The sequence below is a fragment of the Ptychodera flava genome, chromosome 20 (genome assembly GCF_041260155.1).
Source record: "Ptychodera flava strain L36383 chromosome 20, AS_Pfla_20210202, whole genome shotgun sequence".
NCBI lineage: Eukaryota > Metazoa > Hemichordata > Enteropneusta > Ptychoderidae > Ptychodera > Ptychodera flava.
In genome coordinates, this window is record NC_091947.1 from 14,571,518 (window position 1) to 14,595,268 (window position 23,751).

The following is a 23,751-nucleotide window of genomic DNA, read 5'->3' on the forward strand; positions in this document are numbered from 1 at the left end:
CTTATCATTTTGACCGTGACTGGCGGACGCACGGTGGAATTACCAGACGACATGACCTGAAAATCAAATATGATTTTTCATTAAAGCTAGATCTAGAACACAGAGGGGAGACGCGGGTTAATTTGCGAAAGTGGAGTAAAGTTTGAAGACCGACATGGATGGTTCGCTTAATTATGCGAACAAAAGCTGCAGGCCAAGATGCGGGAAACGACGATGACATTGAACTTTCTCTAGAAATTGCAGCAGCGGGGAAATTAAAGTTCCATTAGCATCTTAATGTATTCTATGTTATTTCTGTTCTGTGAAGTAGAATCCCTTGCTCTAAGCCCGAAATCGCGTTGAAATGTCTGGTGTTCAACTTGTAAACACGGCCAGGGTATTTGTGTCGCTGTGCGATGTTATTCTTGTTTACAGCTGAATTTCAGTCCGTACTTGAATTCGTTTGATAACAATAACATCTCATATTGTACACAGGGAATTGTGTTTACAAGACTAATACTTTGTAGTTCAACATGCCTTAGGAAGAAGAAGTAAATATATCTACGTTTTGCAACAAATAATGAAAATATCATCTAAAGTACAGATATTGCCCTTTTAGTCGCTGAAAATGATAGCGAGCCATTGCTATGCAAATCGCGGCTGTGGAAATAATTGAAGGAACGCGGACCACCATTTTGCAGTCGAGTCAAGTTCAATATTATTTAGATAGACATGGTAATTTGTAAGTCGAAAGAATAGCGTTCAGAGGAACGCGCTCACTCAGTATGACGATGATGTATCCACGGGAATTTGTACCTTTAACAAGCACGTCGGTTCAATTTGCTCGCGAGCTCACTTGAGCGATTCCTGATAATCTGTCGGGGTTACTTCGTAAAAGAGATCAAACGATTGAAATGCATAGGAGTAAAAAGTCATCGGCGCGATTATTTCCTCATTCTATCGTGCGCTAAACAGCTATTTGGCTCAAAACTGCGAGCCAGCGTTACTTTTTATACGCTGGAGACAAAGGGAGACCGTTCGTCGCTTGATATCCAGGATAGCTCTATTTAGAAATAAACAGATATTGCTCCGTTTTAGTGCCGTTGTTCTATTCACCCCCGAAGACAAAATGTTTCGCATCAAACTCGCTTTCTCGTAAAGATTTATTTTCTCTCCAGGTATAGCGTCTCTGTTTGTGCTACAGGCTTCAATAAACGCCTCATTAAAAACAAATTCACTCAAAAACTCTTTGATGGAACTGTCGCGACTCTTATATAACGACGAAATCAGCGAACATTGTTTCGCATGAAAGTCGACTCATCAGAAATTTTAGGCGCAAATTTTGCAACAGTGGTCGAAATCATTCATGTTGCGTTCCCGGCAGAAGCGAACAAAGGAGAGTTAACTGTACAAGTCCCAGCATTACATATCATCCTTGAATTGAAAGTGCCGACAATACACTCGGCTACAGTGAAGTGACAGTTAGCTTCACCATCAGGCAGAGCAGTCTATAAACTGCCGCTAGTGGCACTGTTAGGAACTTCGGATGGTTTTTATGTCCAGGCAGTAAAAAAGTAATGAAAGGAACAGAAGATATGTGCTTTGAAACAATTTCGTCGTTACACTTCTGTCTAATGTCCCTGCGAGTCAAAGCCGTTATTTAACTGCAGCGAAATCAAGAACATGCCCCGGATTTATTGTAACTATTTAAAAGCGCCCAGTATCGCAACAGCTGCGACTCGACTGTAGGAAATCGGTGCCCTGTGCGTAAAACGGTGTGCGCCTGCGCGAGACGTTTCATCAGTGTTTTCAGTATTGTTAGTCTAGCGACATGTCAGCATTGTGCAGCTGATTTCTGGAAAGTTTTCTGAATCGATAAACATATCCGAGCTCCTTGAGAAAACAGGATATACCAGAGTACTGTAATAGGAGCTATTTTGTGCGTTCTATGGGGGAAATTTGGTATCCTGGCGTTGACGGAGGTACACCAAGACGCCGGTGTTTGTTTTACCGCTACTCGATCGTCCAGTCCACAGTCAGCTTCTTCGGTGAGATTTATCCTGCTGTTCTGTCGTTCTGCCCTCGATGTTACTGACCGCATCATCGTTACTATCGGGAACAATCGTCTTGATCTGCGAGCTGGTGGGATGTGTCCGCAGTATTTATAACCTTGCTTGCTCCCTAACGCGTCTTGAAAAACACCGTACCAGACATTCAAGTCGGATATCCACATAAGCCCCTTCCCCACATCACAGTACTCTCGGGATAGATATTTGGATTGCAAATATGTAAGTATAATTTTGTCCAACGGCACGTTTAAGGCACCGAAAAGAGCGATATTTCTGGATTCGTCGTTGCTCAGATAAAGTCACGTGTAACCTATAACACACGCAACTAACATAAGTGGGCAGGTATCCCGGTTGTGAGCTGAAACAAAATATATCCAAGTTCCGAACAATTTGTCTACCAAAATGTCACGGTGTCCTATCTGGCGTTCCACAACTGGCGCGCATACTACCCTACAAATTGTAATCGCATATTCTGAAGAACGCCTTTTGGGAATTGGGATAAGTCTCTTGAGCTGATATTTGACCTCAGAGAGCGCATATTAGTGACTGTACATCCACTGAAGTTACACCCGAGCAGGGCGACTAACGTTTCATGTCCATCCGAGTCGCGTATGCCATACATTATTGGAGTAAACGCTTGAGAACAAATCAAAGCGAACGCACATTGCATCGAACGTAATTTTGACTCACAGTTCTGCCAGACTTTGTACAATACTTCACAATCAGCAACATAATTCAGAGTTCCTTGTTTGCTCAATAGCGTTAGGAAGCGCGAGTGAACGCGTTATTCTGCGCTATATGAAATGTTACGCCGCCAAAGTGTTCCATTCAGCTTTGCCGCACACTGTTTCAATGGCGGCCTCAAAAAAATAAGGCGCTAATGCTCAAACGATGACGAGATTAAATTCGAAGATAATAAATAAACAGTTAATGGCTCGTCGATTTTTAGTTTTATTTCTCTTTCCAACATATTTAAATTTACTGTCTTCAGTATCATAGTCATGGCAACTGCAAACCGTTAAGAAATGTTGCAACCCGACGATAAACCGTTTTTTGAAGACAAGCGTATATTTTTTTTGGCCAGGAAATAGTGACGTATTGTGTTAAAAGCTGTCGTTTGAAATGATAAGTGATTGACCGAATCTCCAGCTAATTCCCCGCCATTCACAAATTTCATTTAGAGGTTCTAATGCACTCAGTGTGTTTGGATTAAAAATTAAAATAATATTCCTCGCGAGAAGGGTCTCTCCTGTCAATGTGTGACCCGGCTTAACCCCTGCTTAATTTGATTGAAATGCGAAGTATGTAATTGTGTACATTTGTTTCGTTGACAACGCCGTGTCGGCACCAATTCATCTCACCAGATGTTATTTACACATGAAATACTAGAGGTGCTGTTCATCTGTAGTGTTGTCAAAACACATTTCTACTTCATAGTGTGCCTACGTTTGATCTCTATATAAAGTAGCTGCTGGTTTTGTATTGTACGTACGTATGTATGTATGTACGTACGTACGTACGTATGTATGTATGTATGTATGTATGTATGTATGTATGTATGTATGTATGTATGTATGTATGTATGTATGTATGTATGTATGTATGTATGCATGCATGCATGCATGCATGCATGTATGCATGTATGTATGTATGTATGTATGTATGTATGTATGTATGTATGTATGTATGTATGTATGTATGTATGTATGTATGTATGTATTTATGTATGCATGCATGTATGTATGTATATAGTTGCTTCGTCAACAACTCACTCTCTGTGGTTAAATTAAGTTGAACACATCGATTTCGAATTAAATTGAACCCCTCTCCATCGATTTCAACTATTCACAGTAGCAATCAGGACTCGTTGCGAGTAAACGAGGTGATTTGCCTTTCAGACACGACAACTGTTGGAGAATATCGCCGCAAACAAAACGAGCTCTTTCACAAGCCTTGTCGCCAGACAGTGTAGATATTATCAAAAACTGGAATATTTTAGCACTGGGGACACATTTGCCATATTTCTATGCATATCGCACAATCGATATGCAGAATGATAGGAAACTCTCCCTCGGTCGTATCATCCTGTCACCTTTTGTCAAAGGCTAATCTTAGCCTGTGTGGCAACTCGGGTCGTACTCGCTCTGTCATCACAATGATGTGATAGGAGGCGGTGCAAAAGAATATTTCTGACGACTTGCGCTACACAATTCACCGGTTAGACAAGCGGCGGGAGTGGCGTTTAAATTCAACAAAACGTGATACATGGATTAGCGACACCACCGTGCCTCCTGGTAGGTTTTTTTCATACAGTGACTATATAGATATGTACATTATACATTCCAACCAGATGATTTAGTTCCCGTCGAGAATACAAATCCAATATGGCGTTGATGCGATGTGATCGCCGTAGATATAACTCGAGATTCCATACCAAGTGGAAATTTCGCACGATAATCCATTATTAATACAGAGTAGAGGCAGATTCGTGTTTCAGTATTGGTCTTTAAGTAGAATTAGCCCGTAGTCATTTAGTCAGGGTCAGAATAAAGCTGCCAAGCCTAATTAAGACGATAATCATGCCGCTTCTAGTATTTTTTATTTCGATTGCTTCCGATCGGAGTTTAGTCATTGTATAAGATAGGGTGGCAGGGCACAGTGTTACTTTTTTGCAGAATTCAATTTCGTCGTTATTTTCATGGGTTGAAGGCTAGGTTTGAAAGCGTGATCAAGTCTTGGCAGTTTTCAGGGCGAAAATAACCGACAGCAAGGTAACTATCTCGGTAACTTGAAACGCACGTCAAAACCTTCCTGTTGTCTGTACGGGTCTGTCGCAACGACGCCTCGTTCGGCGATCACGAACGCATGCCGAGACCATTCATTAAAAGTTACAATGGCTTTGAGAACCGTGTTATACGGCCAATAAGGAGCTGAGGCGAATTGTTGAGTCCGGAAACTGGCTTAATCAAAACAAGGCCATTGCATATCTAAATTCGTCGAATGTTTTACAATGGTAACGATGGATGCCTTTGATAACTGTAAGATGCTGTCGAACCATTAGTCTCATGCAAAACATGAAGGTTACCCTACATGTCAAATATGTCATTCAACAAAAGAACTTCAATCTTTAAGTATGTCAACATGCTATAGAAATATGTACAATGGACCGTGGAAGAGAGATTGCATTTGAATACGCTGCAATAAGCCATGATCAGTATCTTGTTAGTCTTCAAGACACTTAAAAGCAATTAGGTGTCGCTTTCTTCCTACCAGACAAACATATCATGCAGGTGGCCAATTTATCAACAATTCTCGCCAGCAGTTTTTAACGATAATTTTCCTGGTGAACGTGTTACAGTAGTTTTCCAGCCATGTATGCGTCATAGAGGTAAATCTAGCTCCTTGCCCTATACCCGAATTCCTTTTCCGTTTCTGGCCGTCTAAAAATGTATATTTTTATCTCTGTTGATTGCGTTATCAGGTAGCTGACATTGATGCTTGGTCGTCAAGTCGAACTTGATCCCCCTTACTTGTTATGGACTCTGTGAAAAAGACATGCTGTAGTTTGATATTACTGTAAGAGAAATGTGCGTATTTGATACCCATTTGATAGAAGTTACTCTGAATATATTCGACATGAATCACCATTTGAAATACTGAAGCCTCGTGGCTCATATGCAAATGAACGAGCTCATAGTGAATTTGAAGACCCCGTTTTGCACACGTCCGTCTAAGATTTGTAATATTATGCCGGCGATATAATGCTCTTCGCGACTCAATGCTCAAATTGTCCATGTGCGGCACCAGTGTTTATACTGCCATGCATTTGGTCGCGAGAATTCACTTCATGACCAGTCTGCCTTGTGTGGATAGATGGGTACTGGGGGCACTGTTTCTCTGCGGGGAGACCTTTATTATGATTTCTTAAGGTAGTATGCGCCTCGAAAGCGAAAGACAAACTTTTGCCCAAACTTTCAACTATTCTCTTTCAAAATCAAGAAAAAAAACGGGGGTCACCGTTCAAATTTTGGTACTAGAGAAACAAATAACCCAAGATTTACGGATATTTAAAAATCAAAATGGCCGCCATCCGTATGTTAATTCTATGGAGTGAAATAAACTTTTCGAATTTCGAAAAACTAAGCCTATGAAAAGTTTTCTTACACCAAGAGCTTTAAAATGAACCCCCACAAGTGGTAGATCAGAAAAGAATTGTAAAAGTTTGAGGGGTCAAAATCTGTCCCCGAGGCGCGTTCTACCTTAAGTCAGTTATTGATGCTCTGTTACTCAATCATTGATAGACAATAGCATTCATTTTGTCTTAAGTGCGACGACAGAATTACATCAATGTATTTGCTTCAACTCGTTCGAGTAGCGCTGTGTAACTAAAGATAGCAACGTGTATCCCGATAGGAATACCCAAGTTTTATCGCTAGTTTGCAATTCATAGACTTTAAAGCTATATGGAAAGTTCAGAATATATAAATGCACTGACTCGGATGTAATAATAACAGTCTTCTAAAGTAATTTGGAATACGCTATTTGAAGGACTAATGAACATATTCGATTTCGTGCAGTAAAAAACTACTTTTCCGTAAGGCAAATTTCACGTAGACATGTTTGGTTTTTTTTATTTTTTTTTTTACGTATTAATGTATGCAAGGTGCTAACCCAGTTCATGGTCGTCGAGAAAAGATAGTCGTCTACCGCCACAAGTTTATTTCGTAATTCGTGTTTTGGAATGTTAAATTACGGAAATGAGCCAGCTTGTCATCAAGAGGGGCCTTCGATACCATGCATTTAAGATCTGCTTTCTCCGACGTTGCCGAGAGCTTGTTTCACAGTTTGACTCCTCCAAATGCCCGCTAATTACCTCAATTTTGTCGGCATGACGACGGCAGCTCTCGTTAGATCTTTGCGTACTTCAAACGATTGCGTTGTAGGGGACGTTGCCGCTTAAACTGAACAGCCAAAATATTTATGCGCATCCTGAAGGGTATTTTGGTTCCTGCCCCCGGGGTGATAATGAAGCGAGAGACAAAAAATCAACTTGAAGAACGTGCATAAAGCGTGGAAATATGAACTATGGCACCCTTACAAAGGACTGTTCCACAGTGGCTCAACGTCTGCACCGCGAACCGGTTGACGAGCAGCTACAATCGAACCTTACTTAATTTCTTGGTAATTTAATCACAAATCATTTTAGCAGCCAGATTGATGGATTTATGACGTCATTCAAAATCCACTTCGTAATTACCACTCGACGGTGAACACATTGATTCATACACTTTTTTTCCCATTTGAGGCGGTAAATTATATTACTGCATAGAATAGCAACAATATGAAGGAAACGCAAGCGAGTTATCCCCTCATTGATTTGTCATAATTAACTTCGTAGAACTTTAAGCTGTGCGCATGTTTACACGATGTTGTCTTTAGACAGGAAGATGCTACTTCTGCTCGTCTTTATGAGTTCACTTTTCTTATTGCAACTTTAAGTTTGCTGCAGATTTTATATCTGACAGATGCCGCGGACAACACACGGGATATGAATCTAGAATTAAGCTTACATTTTGAAATCGCGTTCATTCACCGAGTATTCTACTAGCGATGTTCAACCAACTCAATGAGGCATTCCTCATTTGCAAAGCCTCTTTATTTAAATAAAAAATCTCAGAAAAGCTGGAGTTGAAGAGATTTGAGTGAATCATAACAGACGTGAACTTGTCTTAATTGGTCGTTATAAAGTAACTTTTAGATCCCATCACTTGTCCTTCTGAAATGAACACTGTCTTGTGAAAGGAAGATCATTAGAGTCATTAAACCGAGAAGTGCAAATTCAACCTGGGTATTGTCCGTTTAAAAAGTATTTCGCTGTCAAAACGTGAGACATACAGGGAGAGCGCATGGTGCCTGGCTTATTGATGGATTCTAGTCCCGTCCACGCACAGCGGACAAACATGTGATTGAATTGTACCATGTCTGTTATAGAACGTCTTCGCTTAATCGGCAGCGGATGGGTCTGTCGCCGTTTTTTTCCCCGTACAGAACAATTACGCAGATGTAGAGACCTAATCACGGGTCATATTGAGAACCTGTCAACTTTCACAAATTAGCACATTCTGACAAGAATCGTTCGATTATTTCCCTCACCGCTGCACAGGCTATTTCCATGAATAAAAAATCGCTGACTACACTCACAGGTTACATGCCGACGGCTCGATGGCTTCACAGACGAGGAACTTCGATCAATCACCGTAAGACGTCGACGTGTCAAAACCGAGATAATAAGACACTGTAATGCCGTCAATCACCCTTTTTTACCACGTAAAATCGCGGCGCTGTAACATCCTAATTAATCTACACGCTGACAATTATCGTGTATGTATATGTGTTTTACGCCAGGCGTGGCGTGAGATTAGGCCACGCTATGCCTTGTTCGATAAGGTCGTTTGGTTTTACGGTTGCCGAAGAAAAACAAGCGTCACTCTTGAGGACGAAATTTTATCTCTGATGTTTGCAAAGGAACTTATCTTATGGCTTATCAAGGAAAATTTAAAAGCCAGTTGTGTTCACTGTGGTGCTAAACTGAATTTTATTCCCAAATTAAGACGCATATACCGTCATACTGACCTCGGCGCGCACCTTTAGGGCGCGTTTTGCGGCACGATTCCCGATTTCGCGAGGTCGAAATCTAGGGAACACAATTTATCATCAACATTCCGTTGGAATTCCGGCGATATTATCTTACTATTGAACACGGTCGGTTTAATGTGCCCAGGCTTGGTCCCACTCACGGCTAAGGCGTATTGCGTCTTTTAACATCGATTTGTTTCCTTTGGTAGATCCAAAGAACTGGATTGACGAGCAAGAACGCCGCGCAACCTCTGAAATGTCCGAAAGTTTTCCAAGGTAAAGGGAATAAGAAGACATAGTGGAATCGAAATACCATTCGAAGCACAAGCGCTGCTTGAGTTAAATCGGAAACCCTTCCCCAGGTTACGGTGAAAGGTAAGAATTCATTTGAATCCCATTTATCCGTTATTTTGAGAAGGAAATCAAAATGTTAAAATTATGGAACTCACATTGTTATAAATAGCACTAAGGAGTATCAGAATCGACACATATTGCTATAGTGTCTCCTCTTGAAAATGGCCCGCGTTGTATTTGAGAGCAAGACGGCACTATTATAGAGACTACAACTGCCGCTGGATTGCCCGCCAAGTGTTTAACAATGAGTAAAACGAACACGTGACCACATATCAGAGGAAATCATCTGCGTGATCAGAGATTCTAATATTTGTAGGGAAAGCCAGATTGCTCCAACGATTGCCACCTTCGTATTCCTTGATCCCGAACTTATCCTGTAGTCACGGCAACGTAATCAGCCAGAATCTAGTTCATCTGCAACGCTGAAATTTATTAACTGGTGCATTACTGGCACAGTTTGTGCCTCACGCCGTTCCCAAAACGGGTCACAGCTGCTGTAACATTAATTGCTCTGCGTCTTCGCTAACGGTAGACCGAGGAAGTCTTTGATGGCTAAACTCAACAGATTCTTGATAAATTGAAATAGAACCGCGCTGGAAGACTTCAAAATTACAGTAGCTGTCGTATGGCAATACTAAATAAGGGAGCAAGGGAAATCACATATCGGGCAAAATACCGTGTCTTGCTCGAGTTCCTTCGGAGTCCATTGTGATAAAAGCTTTCAAGCGCTGTTATTTAAACATTTACCATCTGAAAGACAGAACTCAAATGGTCTAAATGACTTAACTAAAAGCTCTCACTGTGGACAACGTGAGCTGAACGCTGATTCGCAGCGATCCAGTTTACTACACTATCGCCGTCTCATATCTTTTATTCGAGAACACTCTATTTTATATCGTGTACCTGTCATTTTAATTAAACCACAGTCACTCAAATGTCAACGAAATCGAAATTTGCACTTCAGTTTTTATGAGGAACAGTATCGGGAGCACTTTTCTGTCATTATTGCCGATTTTCACTGGCGGTTAAAAAAGAATGAGCAGACGACAGTTTTTGTTCAAGCCCGCTCTTATTTCTCGTGTATTGGATGCTATTGAAGCGCTGCAATGCTAGGGAACTCATCAAAGCCATCGAATACTATAGCACGAGGAAAAGCACAATCCGCGCGTCGCACCGGAATATGCGCCGACAGGAAATCGCGCTTCCCGCTGTAAGGTTTCCCCGAAGTCTGGTACTAGCTGTTTTGTAAAGAGAGACTAAACAGTAGCATTCATGGACGTATTCAATCCCGACTTTCGTCAAAATAGCGGCATTCTTTCGTCTGTTTGTTTTCTTCATGCCGACGGGCCCTGGTGGCAGACATTCTTTGCCAGGGATGATTGCACGGCTCACGGATCAATGCATTGCTCGTTGGTGGTAAGGGGGTATTATCTAACAGCTTATATGAAAACACGCAGTATACAAAGGCTGCAATGAAATGAAATATGTATTGAGCACTATGGGAGACTTTTCTTAAATAATATTGAAAACGCTTCTGAATGAGATAAAATCAGGTGAATAGGGACTTCGCTCTAAACGTTCAATTTATAGACACCTCTTCTCGCCGCAAATTGAACTTTAACCCTTTTGAAATCTATCTCTGAGAATCAGTCTGAGACCCTTTCTACGTTATTACGTAGATGCTTTATAGCTGAGAGCAACGATTACGCCAGCGATATGCGCTGGATGGAGAGTATTCGCACGAAGCATCAGCGTAGACAGAACGCTACCTGCCGTTTGCGGTGAACCCGTTGCAATTCAATAGCGTACGGACTCTTACTTACTGAAATCAGTATGTGATACGGATAAGCCAGTAAGATTTAACCGCCCCCCTTCTACAACACCAACAGACAGACAAAACAAACAATGGGATATTGCTATTACTTACGAGAATGCAAATATTACTCTAAACGTTCCTTTCGTAGATTTTATTGACGGTAAACTTTGAAGTGTGTAAATTATTGATACTATAGAAAGCTTGCTGAGTTTCACTTACGCTGATAGACACGATGGATTTCGCTGAATTTCTGCGAATTTAAATCATTTAAATATGAAAAACAAAGAATTAGGTCCCCCACCAATAACCTTCAATTCGACGTGAATGCAGTGAAAAGTTCCAATGTCAATGTCATTGAAATAAATGCAATGACAATCTAACTGTATGCTACTGAGCTTAAATCTGTGTTTGTGGCATCGATACCTGAACATCTCGCCTTTCGCGGAATTTTGAATTTAGGTTTTGATCCAAATGGTCGGCAATCAGTCACAGCACCATAACTTGTTAAAGGGCCAATACTGTAACTTTCAATAATTTGTTTTCAATGTTTATCTTGTTCAGCTCCCCCGAGTACGTTCAGATACAACGTCGGCTCGTCAACTCAGCCTGTATAATGACATCGTGTTAACTGCATTGTCATTGTTGACAAGTAAATTCTGGTCCGGACTAGCGTTCAAATCGCATTGCAATTTATGATCGTATACGCAGTATTGACAGGCGACATATTTTGTGTTTCAACATATTTTTTTGGGAGGAAAATAAAAACTTACAATTAAGACACACAGCAAAAATAGTGAAAAATCATCAAAATTTATATTCCTTGAAAACTGTTTGTTTCTCTCAGACTGGCTATTCGGTCTGGCTACGACCATAATATCCTCCTTGGTTTGAAACAACGCATCTGCAGAAGCTTTACACTGTCAACTATCATGCCGTGCTTCTCTAGAAACACTTTCAATTTTTCCTGAGAAGTTTGCCTTTGTAGAATCTATCTTTTGATCCAGTATTTCACTTAAGAGCGAATTCCATTAGTGTACATCACCGCCATCTAAGATACGCATCATTGATAAGTTTATCGTCACTTAATTGCGCTAAATGCAACTGGAACTATATTTGGAGATAATTTCACGGTGATGAAAGATTAAACAAATATTCATGACTAGCTTTTCTTTGCCTTTTTATCGTCTCGAACATTTTATAGAACCAATTTCAAAGCGGTGACCAGTTTTAATTATAGGTTTTTTGAGAGCCGCAAGTATTGTAAAGACTCTAAAACATTGCTTCCCAGGTCTCTTCAAATCATGTTGGTAGTTATTTAATTCACGATAAAATCAACAGATAAATTACGAAGGCCTATATAATTTGTGCATTTTGAGTTGATAAATTACCTTATTTCATGTATATAGCAAATTGTAAAACTTTAGAACCGCCGAAACTATTTACGAATGAGTCATTCTTAATGTTTGTAACCAAGTTCGGTATGCACGTGGGCTATCAATATCACTTGGAAATCTGTCGCGTGACACGCCAACTTTTGTCACTTTTTTCGAAGGGGGGGGGGTTGGAATCGTTGGCGCAGTTAAAAAGCACAGCGACGCGATCATTCACTGTAGAATGACACAGTGATGCCAACGATTCAGAAAAAAATGACATTTCTCAACCCGTCGCGAATCGTAAGAAATAATGTCACATTTTGTGTAGCGTCACCTGTTGCCTAATTTGCATATTGGAATGACAGGTAATTACTCTATACATATATTAATGAACATGTTGTTTCTTTTGAAACGGGAAAGTATAAATTGGATACAAATCGTTTCGGAAATTTTGCTGTACAGTGGATAACGTAAGACAAAGTCACCTTTGTAAACGTGAGCATAAACTTGCTCAGGTCTCACGTTTTGGTGACATTTATTTCTTTATTGATTTTGTTGTACTCTCGCGCGACATGATTGTACCGCGCGAGATCGGGGACTATGGCAACCGGCCTGAAGTAATATGTCAAGTGAGCGCACAAGTTACTCAAATTATTGAAGACCGTTTCTGTGACATGCAAATTGGAGGAAATTGCCATTTTGACAACTTCCGACCCACGCAATTTTCTCGAACACGTGATAGAAAGCGCTCGGTCACGTTGTATTAGTCCTGTCAGGTTAAATCTCAGATAATGCGTTCCTTACATTGCAGTGGTCCTATATCTTTTAACCAAATTCGATCAAGGACACGCAAATTAAGCTTTTGTGAAAGCGTCAGGTATATCAGTAAATAGTCTCAGTACAGACTGGTGTTTATTCAGGCCGCGCCACCCGGGACCCATCCAAAAATAGGCGGGAAAGTAGTTGATCGTCTGTAAAATTGTCACAGATTGTATCTGCAACGCATAAACGCAGCGATCGATGACGGAGTCAGTCGAACCACTTATGACAGTGTCATGCCGAGGATAAGATAATAGTCATCCCGATGTCATAACGGCTCCTCTTATTGCGCGATTAATGCGAGTTGGCGAAAAAAACCATGTGCAAATTTTGACGTTTATGCAGCGCGTTAAGCTCCAAATGGGGCATGTTGAGAGATTAAAAGGGAGATAAGGTCGACGGAAATGGTTTTTACCTAAATCTCAATCTTTTTGATCGTCATAAATCATAAGAAATGTTGCATAAATCGGATGCATAAATGGCAGTGCAGACGAAAAGTTAGATACCCATCGGGTTATTTATTTTGATTCAGGGTATCAATTTTTACCAATGTTCACGGAGTGTGATGTATGAAATAACGAATATGTTCCCGATTGCCCATGGTGATTTATTCTGAAGACCGAATCATGACACAAGGGGAAGAAACCATGCCGGTAAAACAATGATTCTTTCTGGCGCAGATGAGCAGAGAGGGCTCTATCACCATCACGACGAGTGTTTTACCGCACAGTACAAAGTTCCAAATGCAGTGCCTTATATGATAAATGAAAGAACCTGTACAGCGCTGCCTACTGATGACCCAACCACGGAAGTATTTTGACGGTCAACACCTTTACAAAACACATTGCACTGACACCGTCTCGTTTGATCATTCAGGCAGACATTCGATATGTAACTCAGGCATTTGGCTGTGATCAATTTTGAGAGTCAGGAGGTTAAAATTACTTAAAAGGTTGAAAGCAGATCAAACACATGACACGTAATACGTTATACATGGTGGAGCGATATTTATCTTGTAAGTCCTTGCGCGAAGGCGCCGAAAGTTAAGCAGGCCGATTCATCATTTTCTTTTTGTACAAAGAGGTGCTTAAGAGGCGTCCTATTACGTATCATTCAACAATGTATATGAGACGCAATGCCATTTGAATGCGTCACCGAGCAGATGTGTATCGGGCGAGAGTCTGTGACGACACCTATGTCGTCTTAGACGATGATTAAACGGTTTATCGCCACGCTTTGTGACAATACGGTTACCTTTGGAGAGCTCTTGCGTCCCAAATTCTTCATTTAAAGTTTGAAGGCAACATGCCAGAGATTTTCACTTCTTGATAAAAGCCCTAAACGCGTACATAATCTCTTAGTCATGGTCTCTGCGTGGAGGGGCTGAGCTTTGATGTTGTATTTGTGGCGAATGCTTGACATAACGGAAAGCCTCTTTACCTTGCCGAAATGGACAGTGTAATGGCCTTCAATGAAACGTTGAAGGCTACTGATCACGCCATTTAAAATTTTACCGAACGGGTGATTTGCTTTTAAGATGCATTTTCATCACTAAACCACGCTAATACGTCAAACATCCGTCGTATACATTATTATTGCCCTCTCGTGTCAATGACCTGAAACAAAACTGTGAAATATCTCGCACCATTATCAAGGCTTAAGAGTCTCGCGTTTTGTGTGAAATATAAGATTTAAAATCCAGAAACCTGCTCTTGATATGCTTTTTTCCTCATCACGTACGTCATTGTTTAAAACGCCTCAGTCGGGATTAATCTGTGCTTTTCGAATAACGACAACACCGTTCGACGAAGTCAATTGTCAGTACCGTTTGTTCATTATGACAGATGAGGTCATAATTTTCCCGTATCTCCCAATGAGCGTACCCTGTACTGCGATGATATCATACATTGTTTGCTCATCTGTCTATTTCACCCGAAGAAAATTATATCAAGGCCTTCCTTACTTGAACACATGCCTTCAATTAACTCCCACGAAAGGCCCTAATTATAATACAGCATTTAGTTTTTCAATGTTGCGGATCAGTACTGGGGATACTCCCGATACACCGCAGTTTTCGTTCGCGTGACATTTTTATATAGAGCCACCCAATATATCGTCAATTTTACTCTAACTGCACGTAATTTGGGACATAAATTAATCTAAGTACAGAGAAACGCAACGTCAATCGTTACGATGTCAATCATAATCCAGCTTTCTCCGACTGTCGGGACTCCAATCCACCAACACAAGCAGCTGTAAGCAGTGTATATACCCAAGAGGGTTGTACTAATAAACTGATCGATTGTCCTTCCTGAGAAGCCGACCAGGAAATTACAGTTGATAGATGCGAGAACCATACAGGGCAAAGGAAAGAACTGTACGGAAAGAACAATAGATATTTCAAACGGCATTAATTGCCTCAGAAACGTTTCATTGCACGCCTATAGTTCTAAACCAGGGAAAATTGCCACTCATTTCCTTCAAAGGAGGCGCGGAACCCAGGAACCGGATATTATAGGGGCTTAACATTAACAGTCTTTGTGGGATTACAGTGCGTATAATTGTTCAGTAACCTTTTTTATATATTAAAAAACCAACGCATTACCTTCAAAATATGATTTCATCATGGTAATTTTGATCTGAAATTAAATAAGTCTTTTAATCACGTAATTGCCAACGTAATTTTAATTAAAATGTATGGTAAACCCACCTACGTCTTTCTTTTGAATGGATCCGACAAGGCAAAGTGTAATAGGTCCGAAAATGTCTTTTTAAAATCCATTAAACTCAGAATTAAGTAAAGCCATTACATTTATTCGCTTTCTTCGACTTTCTTTGGTATAGTGTATATTTTAATGAAAGTTGCAATATTCCGTGGACAGTTAACCGTGTGCGTGTATGCTATGGGAATTATTATGGGTGAATTTGTATCAATATTGCGTGAAAATTGAAGACATGGTAATTACAGATACAAAAACCTGTCAACACTTAATTCACTTTGTGAATTCTACACTGTCGGCTTTCCCGTTGTGCGACTAATTTGGTCTCAGGGATGTGTGTATGTATGGATGGATGGATGGATGGATGGATGGATGGATGGATGGATAGATGTATGTATGTATGGATGGATGGATGGATGTATGTATGTATGTATGTATGTATGTATGTATGAATGTATGTATGTATGTATGTAGGTATGTATGTATGTATGTATGTATGTATGTATGTATGTATGTATGTATGTATGTATGTATGTATGTATGTATGTATGTATGTATGTATGTAGTATGTATGTATGTATGTATATATATAAGTATACAGTGAGCAAATGTTATAAATACTGTTGAAAGTATACAAGTATGGAAGAGTATATTGAGTATATGAAAACAATACATACATTTATCTCGGCTGAGAACTAAAACGTCATTCATCTCTTCGACTTTTTAGACCGCTGGCAAACGCCGCCATACCCATGCGTCCCCGTAGCAGCCACAGCTGCAGTTCACATCAATCACCATTTGGTTGCGTCATTTCTAAGTCTTATTTCAAGTCTAGGACCCCTGCAGTTGAAACGTTTCGAAAACGACGACTCAGTTTATTGCACCCTCCAGAGTTCTGGGGATTTGATATGCTGTATTTCATAAAAGTCGGCATTACTCATCGCACCTGAAACCTTTAGGCTTGTTTGATGGGTCCCACTTGTGCCACAAGAAAAGGTTTCAAATTTGCGTTTTATTCCTGACTGATATTGTATACATGCTTGCCTTTCCTTTTTAGCGACGTATGGCAGTTAGAATCTCATTTACATCGATAGAACATCGATAGAACACACTTCTATGCAATGTGTCAATGCTCGGTTCCACGCGTATCTATGTCAATTATTGCTTTCAAAGTATTGTAAGTTATATACGTTATACGAACTTCTCAGTGCTATATAATTAAACTATCAGAGCAGTAACCACATCACTGGATGCATTGTAATGTTATAACCACCACACGAATTTTCACAATGGCCGCAAAATCACTCGAACTATATCTTTAAAAACGCACACCCTTAGCGAGTCAACCTTGATTTGTTGCTGTGTGTTCGACTTTTTCCTATATGAGTAAACTTAAAAGACACTTTGTACTACTAGAAAGTTACGGTAAATTTTCTTTCGTGTTCAACGGTGAATATGAAAATGAAAATTGTACAATGAATGGATTCCTAAGGGTTCTCAACAAATGAAAGACAAAAGTTTCGTGAATGCCTATTCAAAACTCGGTTTCAGTTCCGTTCTTCAACTATTCAAAACTGCGTATAAGTCCGTTGTAGGTTTGTTCTTGGGTTGCACGATAGCGGTGACTACCGTTCCGTGTCTTTGTGTAACACGTTTCTACGATACATGTGCATTGTGCGCAAATGTAGCATATTTTTGTGCGATTTCTGAAGTTCTGAATACACACATTCAGGTTCACATCGCCCCACATGGTTGCGTTATTTTGCCGTACGTTTGCCATTGACATTAATTACACAGTTTTCCACTTCACAAATTGAATCCAACGTCATGTTGAATGCAATGTTTTCCAATGCCATCCTTTTCTAATGATTTGGTTGTAATTGTCAAGCAATTTGAAGATTCACTTTGAATTTGTTAGGCGCGCATTTGCCTTTCTTTGTCTACACTTTGATAGGTTTAGACCACCACTTTACCTTTATTGGTAAACGTCATCAATTTTCCTATTTATGCTATTTTTGAACCTGTCAATCAAATGTATTAAGGTAAAACATGAACCTCGGAAAAGAAAGTTATAAAAGATCACTTATACTTGGCTTCAAAAGAAATCTTGGTCAAATCAGGAATCACGGACCGTACAAGTATATGTTCAGAGACGCGCACTACCTCAAATTAAGTAGTTACTGTATCTTAATACAAAATGGGTGCTAGTTTCTGTATTACCTTAGAAGGGAAATAAGATTGATTATCATTAACCAAGATGGTGAAAACTTCATCATCCGTTCAGTTTCAGGATAAAACCATATAGATTTAGACAACAAGAGTATTGTATGATTGTTTTTATTGGTCGAATATTTGTCCTCAAGGGATCTTCAGGGTTAAAATATGTTCTGTTCCAGACATACATACATTACATACAGACAGACATACATACATACATACATACATACATACATACATACATACATACATACATACATACATACATACATACATACATACATACATACATACATACATACATACATACATACATACATACATACATACATACATACATACATACATACATACATACTCAATACATGTAACTTTTGTCTAACAGCATTTATTTTACATGTACAACCCTTTCTGGCCAAATAGCGCGAAAATCACCGATCAGAACAACGAAGAATTCGATGTTGGACCAGTGTTTCTGTTAAATTGTGTAATAAAAGTCTGTGTGAGGCATTACTTTATGTGATCACCTTGGTGAAAACTTTCCTGACCATGAACTTGTATTCCTTACGACTTTCTTCAGAATCTTCACATAGTCATACTACATGTATATATCCCTAACTCAATACTATGCTCTCGTAATATACGGGATCTCGTACTAAGTAACGATGACATGTCACCATACTTCATTATGAAGTATACTGTGTCTTCATCAATTTGAACATTTAGACCACAACAATCATTGCATCAGATCGTCATACATCTCAATTAATATTTCTGAACAACTTTCATAATATTTTAAATGACATGGTCCCATATTATAAATTAACTTCCTGGTAAAACCCGAATAATTTTGGCAATCTTCATCTGTATGTTGCCCTTGTCCGAGGTTATCTTGCATCCGACAATGCGTGTTCATATTTCTGCAATGTGCTATATCACCAGCTTTTAATCATTCCTTTGCATATGCTCCATAGACAAACCTCTTTTGGTTCCTTGTTAAGCAAACGTGTTGGTTTGCATTCGTTTATCAGGGAACCGTTCACGATCAATGCTATTAGGTCAGTCATTCAGTGTGCCTGAACTTAGATGACCTAACTTTCACCGTCCCACGGTGACTGTGAACCTATACAGTGTAATCAATACTAATTACCTTTTAATGTTTTAAATATGAATTACTTTTCCTTTGAGTGCAAACACGTCAATCGACCTATTTTAGCAGACTCACTACATGTCTTTCCTCTTCTTTGTTTTTGAATTTAAACATAGCTCATGAATATATATAAAAGAGCAAAACTGAAAGTGCGATCAACATGTGACTTGAACAAAACTAACAAGAAATCTACCAGGCCTTATGAGGTACAAGTACCGAATTTAACATAGTACGAGGCGTGTGCTAATTCAAAGCTCCAGATTACAACTCTAAGCATGTCCAGTTGGGAACTGTAAATTTTTATGATGGATACGGTCACGTTTGTTACTTCCAAGGGACAGAGGCATATTATCTGTAGGCTTAATTGGCTGTTGAAGGCCAAAAATGGCACTACACAGTCACCAGGTGCAGGCGAAAGGAAACGGCTGCAGTGAAGTAACAACATGCTTCTCGTTCGCCACAAGAAACAAACATATTGACTTTCGCATTTTCAAGGATGAATAATCGTTTGTGACAATGTAACGAAATTGCTCAATTCATTTAGAAAGAGTTGAAATGTTACAGGTTGTGCGATTTTAATGAACGCATTTATATACAACGAATGCCTGCAACAGTGTTTACATGCAACCGCCCACACACAGACTCACTAGAGTTGAGGACACATTAAAGTTCAAGGGCCTTCGATATCGACTCCCCAGGCGGTCTATTATCTATAATTAATAACCAATTTATGTAACGCTAATTTTATTTTCAACTTCAATCATCGTCTTATCCAAACTCTTCTATGAAGTCATTTTCAGTTTCAGACGCCATGCATTAATAATGATATGGTTGAATTTGTGAAGAATTTAATCGGGACGAAAATATGACCTGAATAATGCATATTGAGATGATTTGTACGAATTTCCCTACATTTGCTCTGATTTGCCTTGTAAATGTAACGGCAACACTCTAGACAATTGCTAGGACCGGAAAGGCGCGGCATTTCAGTCCACTTTCCGAGTGTTTTTCAGGTAAATCGACATCCGCCATGACGAATTTTTCGGAATTGCGAACGTATAAACAAGCAATTACTATAGATTGCGACTTTTTCTCGTCGCTGCGTAATGATGCGGATTTTGAACAGCGAGAGTTGAGTTGCGTCAGTCAGGGTAGTTTACCGTCAAGCAACAGAGTTCGTAACCTGGCATAGAATCGTGATATTCCCATTTTTAGAGATAGCAGAGTATTACAATTACATGTTCTGGGTGACTCTCAGGAGGTAGATAATGTCTCCCGTGGGTGGGTTGTCATTTCTGTATTTATGATGGAGGCGCAACTGTCACCGACGGCTGCGACAAAACACCACAAAAACTACCAAGTTTGTACATGCTTAGTGCATACCTCGTACCATTAACACCGGCGCATGTGACACGGTCGACAACACGTGAACAAAAATCTTCCCGAACGTTGAAACTGTAGATCGTGTTCATCGGGCGGTGGCAAAGGCCCCGGGCGAGAACATCATTTATCGCTGTTTCAAAGTACGAGTCTTCGGGTGGACAGATATGTCAAGCAAGATTGTGAATGCCCAAATTTACACTCAGGTATACTTTCAGACGCTAACAAAGTCGGGATAATGTCTTTGTAACAATTCTGATTGACGGGAGATAACATTCTGTTACCTTTCTTGGAAAACGATGCCATGAAAATGTGATAAGTCAGAAAAGTTTTCTCAATGATGAGCAAAAGTGATAGGAAGTAGTGTAAGTTCAAATCAGTACTTTATACTTGACAATGCCGTGATGAAAGACCCGAAAATGAGAAATGAAAATGCAAGAAGCACCTAACATTGGTTGGTCTTCACACAATTTCGAGAAAGTCCTTCTTATTGAGTTCATTGCCCATATATCACAGTCCTTGCAAAGGCTGGCCTCATTCGATACATAATGTTGATGTTTTGAGCTCTCTTGTAAGAATGATTGTGTACAATCATGTACGACTAATAATGACGTGTTAAACACCTTTCTCAACGACGTGGCCCTGCGACACCTGTAAAAATCGAAACATGCGATAGTTGTTTAGTCAGTGACGAATGTATTTGACCTTTCCAAGGAAATCAGCCGTTATCTTGTAAGGAGCTGAGGTACATAAAAACATTGGAGATAATTGTGCTACAGTTTAATAACCTTCCTTACTTAATTCTCCGACAAAGCTAGATTTGACTTTTATGTTTGCCAGCCTCCGGTGAAAGCCTTTCTCATCTTCTTTGGCTTATTCATGGCTTATTTGTCGTTTTATGTTTTGTTACGCAAACGATAAAAACTAATCTGAAGAAAAGGCGGTCAACAGGATCACGTGATCCGGAAAGTCGGTCAGACAATGAGGTGAGGATGATATGACTCTTCAACAATGTTTACATGGTGAGGCTAGAACCTATAAAAGTAAGTAATAATAAGTCCGTTTGGTTTCAAGTCTCCCGCTTGGCTGTGTAGTCATCTTTGAAAACGTAGAATGCATTTAAAAATAGTACGTGTCTAGCATCATCGCAGGGGAGTTGCACCCCTCATGCCGAGAAGGAGAGGGGGGGCACATTCATCATGGAGGAGTATTCACCCAAGGTAACCCGGAGGTGTCAAAAGATTTGGATGACGTCTGTGTCTATACAGTTCTCAGTGGCGCGTTTTGCAAAAAGCTAAGATCTGCAAACAATGTGTCTTGGCGGGTTGATGGATTGTTTCAGCGAAACAGTCATAATAGCGCAAAACCCAATGGAACTGTGCCCTTTTGACTGAATTTGTGTATATCCCTTCCCTAAGCTTTTTAATGTGGTACAGCGAATAGCGGAGTAGTGGTCATAAAAATATTTAAATCTACCACGGGCAGATTTAGAGCTTGCCTGCAGCTAGGTATTATTTCAACAGCTGTATATCATATAAGTTATTGGGAAACGTGATCTTCCTGCTGGAGCGGTTAATATTTTAAAATTGTAGGTGATTTATTTCGTAATGACATTCTAATCGAAAATAAAACAAATGGCAGGAACTGCACCATTCTGTGTCGCAGTGTCCTCTTGGCCTGGCGAAACCGACATCACGTGGCCTATGATTGATTTAAGGGTGGCAAATACCTGAAATATACACGGCTTGGCACGGAGAGGGAGACATCGTAACAATTTGCTGGACTACTGTGATACACTTATCCATTACCGAAACACGGCGAACGTGTTAAATTAGAAAACAAAGTTAATGTTTTTGATAAGATAGGCTTGATGTTACCATTTTCTCCGCTGACCAAGAGAAAATAAACTTACTCTTAAACTGTTTAAGAACCTGTGTGGTCTAAACCGCAATTGTTGAGGCCAGGCTGTCATTCCAGAATTCATTTTCTTCCCTTATTTCTACATGTCCCTGTATTTCAGAGACTGACCTATGGTGGCGTGTTGCCCTCACGACAGGATTCTTTGGCGTAATCAGGGTAAATGTATGTATCTGACTGCGACGGCGCGTGCTAGTGTGCATTCGCTGCGGCTATCAATCACTTGATGATGAGACCAAGGATGACAAGTAACGTAATATATATAAATTACATCAACTGTAATTTCACTGGAACATTCAGGCGAAATGAAATCCATCGTCAATTCACCAATATTTCATTTGTCCTAATTGCTTTATATTGCATCGCGATTAGATCTCAAATTGAATAGGGAAACTTCACCACTGGCGCTAGTTTCCGTACAGAGACACACGCACACGTAGCCTTCTTCGCCATGTCTTTCCGTTCCTGCCGGTCTGTGTCTCCCTGTATCCGGCGTCTGTCAATCTGATTTTCTCCCTTCACGTCAGCGTCACCGTCTGAGGGTCTCTTTTCTTTCCTCCCTGCCCTAGTGCTTTCCCGTCTGCCGTGACGCGGCGCGATGAACGTACATGGTTGACCGATCGCATGGGCCATGAAAATATAATTGCGGAACGAAATCTTTCTTTGCGTATCCCACGAGACTATTTTGATATTTCGTCGATGCCTGTTAAACTTTACGACAAGCAAAATCACTGCCGCGGAAAACGTCGACACTACATAGACTTTTATACTATCTTGCCTCGTAATAGACTTCCAATACCAAGTTTTATACTTTGAAATTTATTACCAAGATTACTTGAAGATGTCTTATAAGATAGTTAAGGTAAACCCCGACCGCCAATAGGATCATCTCAAAAGTACATGTATCTCAAGGGACCTCGGCTCATGTTTTATCAAGACTTCATGTTATGAGGCTTAGATGTGCCCTCTGTAAAGAAACATGCCAAGTCGATAACTTATGTTTACAAAGTCATCTTCGCTTGAATTGCCAGTTCATTTCAAGGTCAATTAACAAAAGGAAGCGCGCAGTCGGTTTTGTTTGAACATAGCACAGTACGCGTTAACCGTTGTATTGTTCTCACTGTACGATGACAATAGGACAGCTCCTCAACAAGTAGATTGCAAGGCTGTCTTGAGACCACTTTATTATTCTGCCATAAAGCAAACCACTCAACTGAATTAAAGCGAGCTACCCCCCTTGATTGCTTTGACTCTCCATAGAGATGCCCCGTTATAGGCAACGGCCGTATCTAGGGCCATTGTTGTCGCTAGGCTGGAATCT

General features: G+C 40.1%; 1 protein-coding gene across 5 annotated transcripts in view; it reads left to right on the top strand.

The window, feature by feature from the left end:
- The window catches only part of LOC139120121 (neuronal acetylcholine receptor subunit alpha-10-like), a 218,035-nt gene that overhangs the window by 100,518 nt on the left and 93,766 nt on the right, over positions 1-23,751 (top strand). For 4 of the 5 annotated variants that reach the window (XM_070684220.1, XM_070684219.1, XM_070684221.1 and 1 more), the window contains one exon: positions 8,894-9,059. The gene's annotated coding sequence lies outside the window, so the exon portion shown is untranslated. Of the gene's footprint in view, positions 1-1,790; positions 2,268-8,893; positions 9,060-23,751 lie in introns of those variants that run through there. The other variant, XM_070684222.1, reaches the window with a different exon arrangement.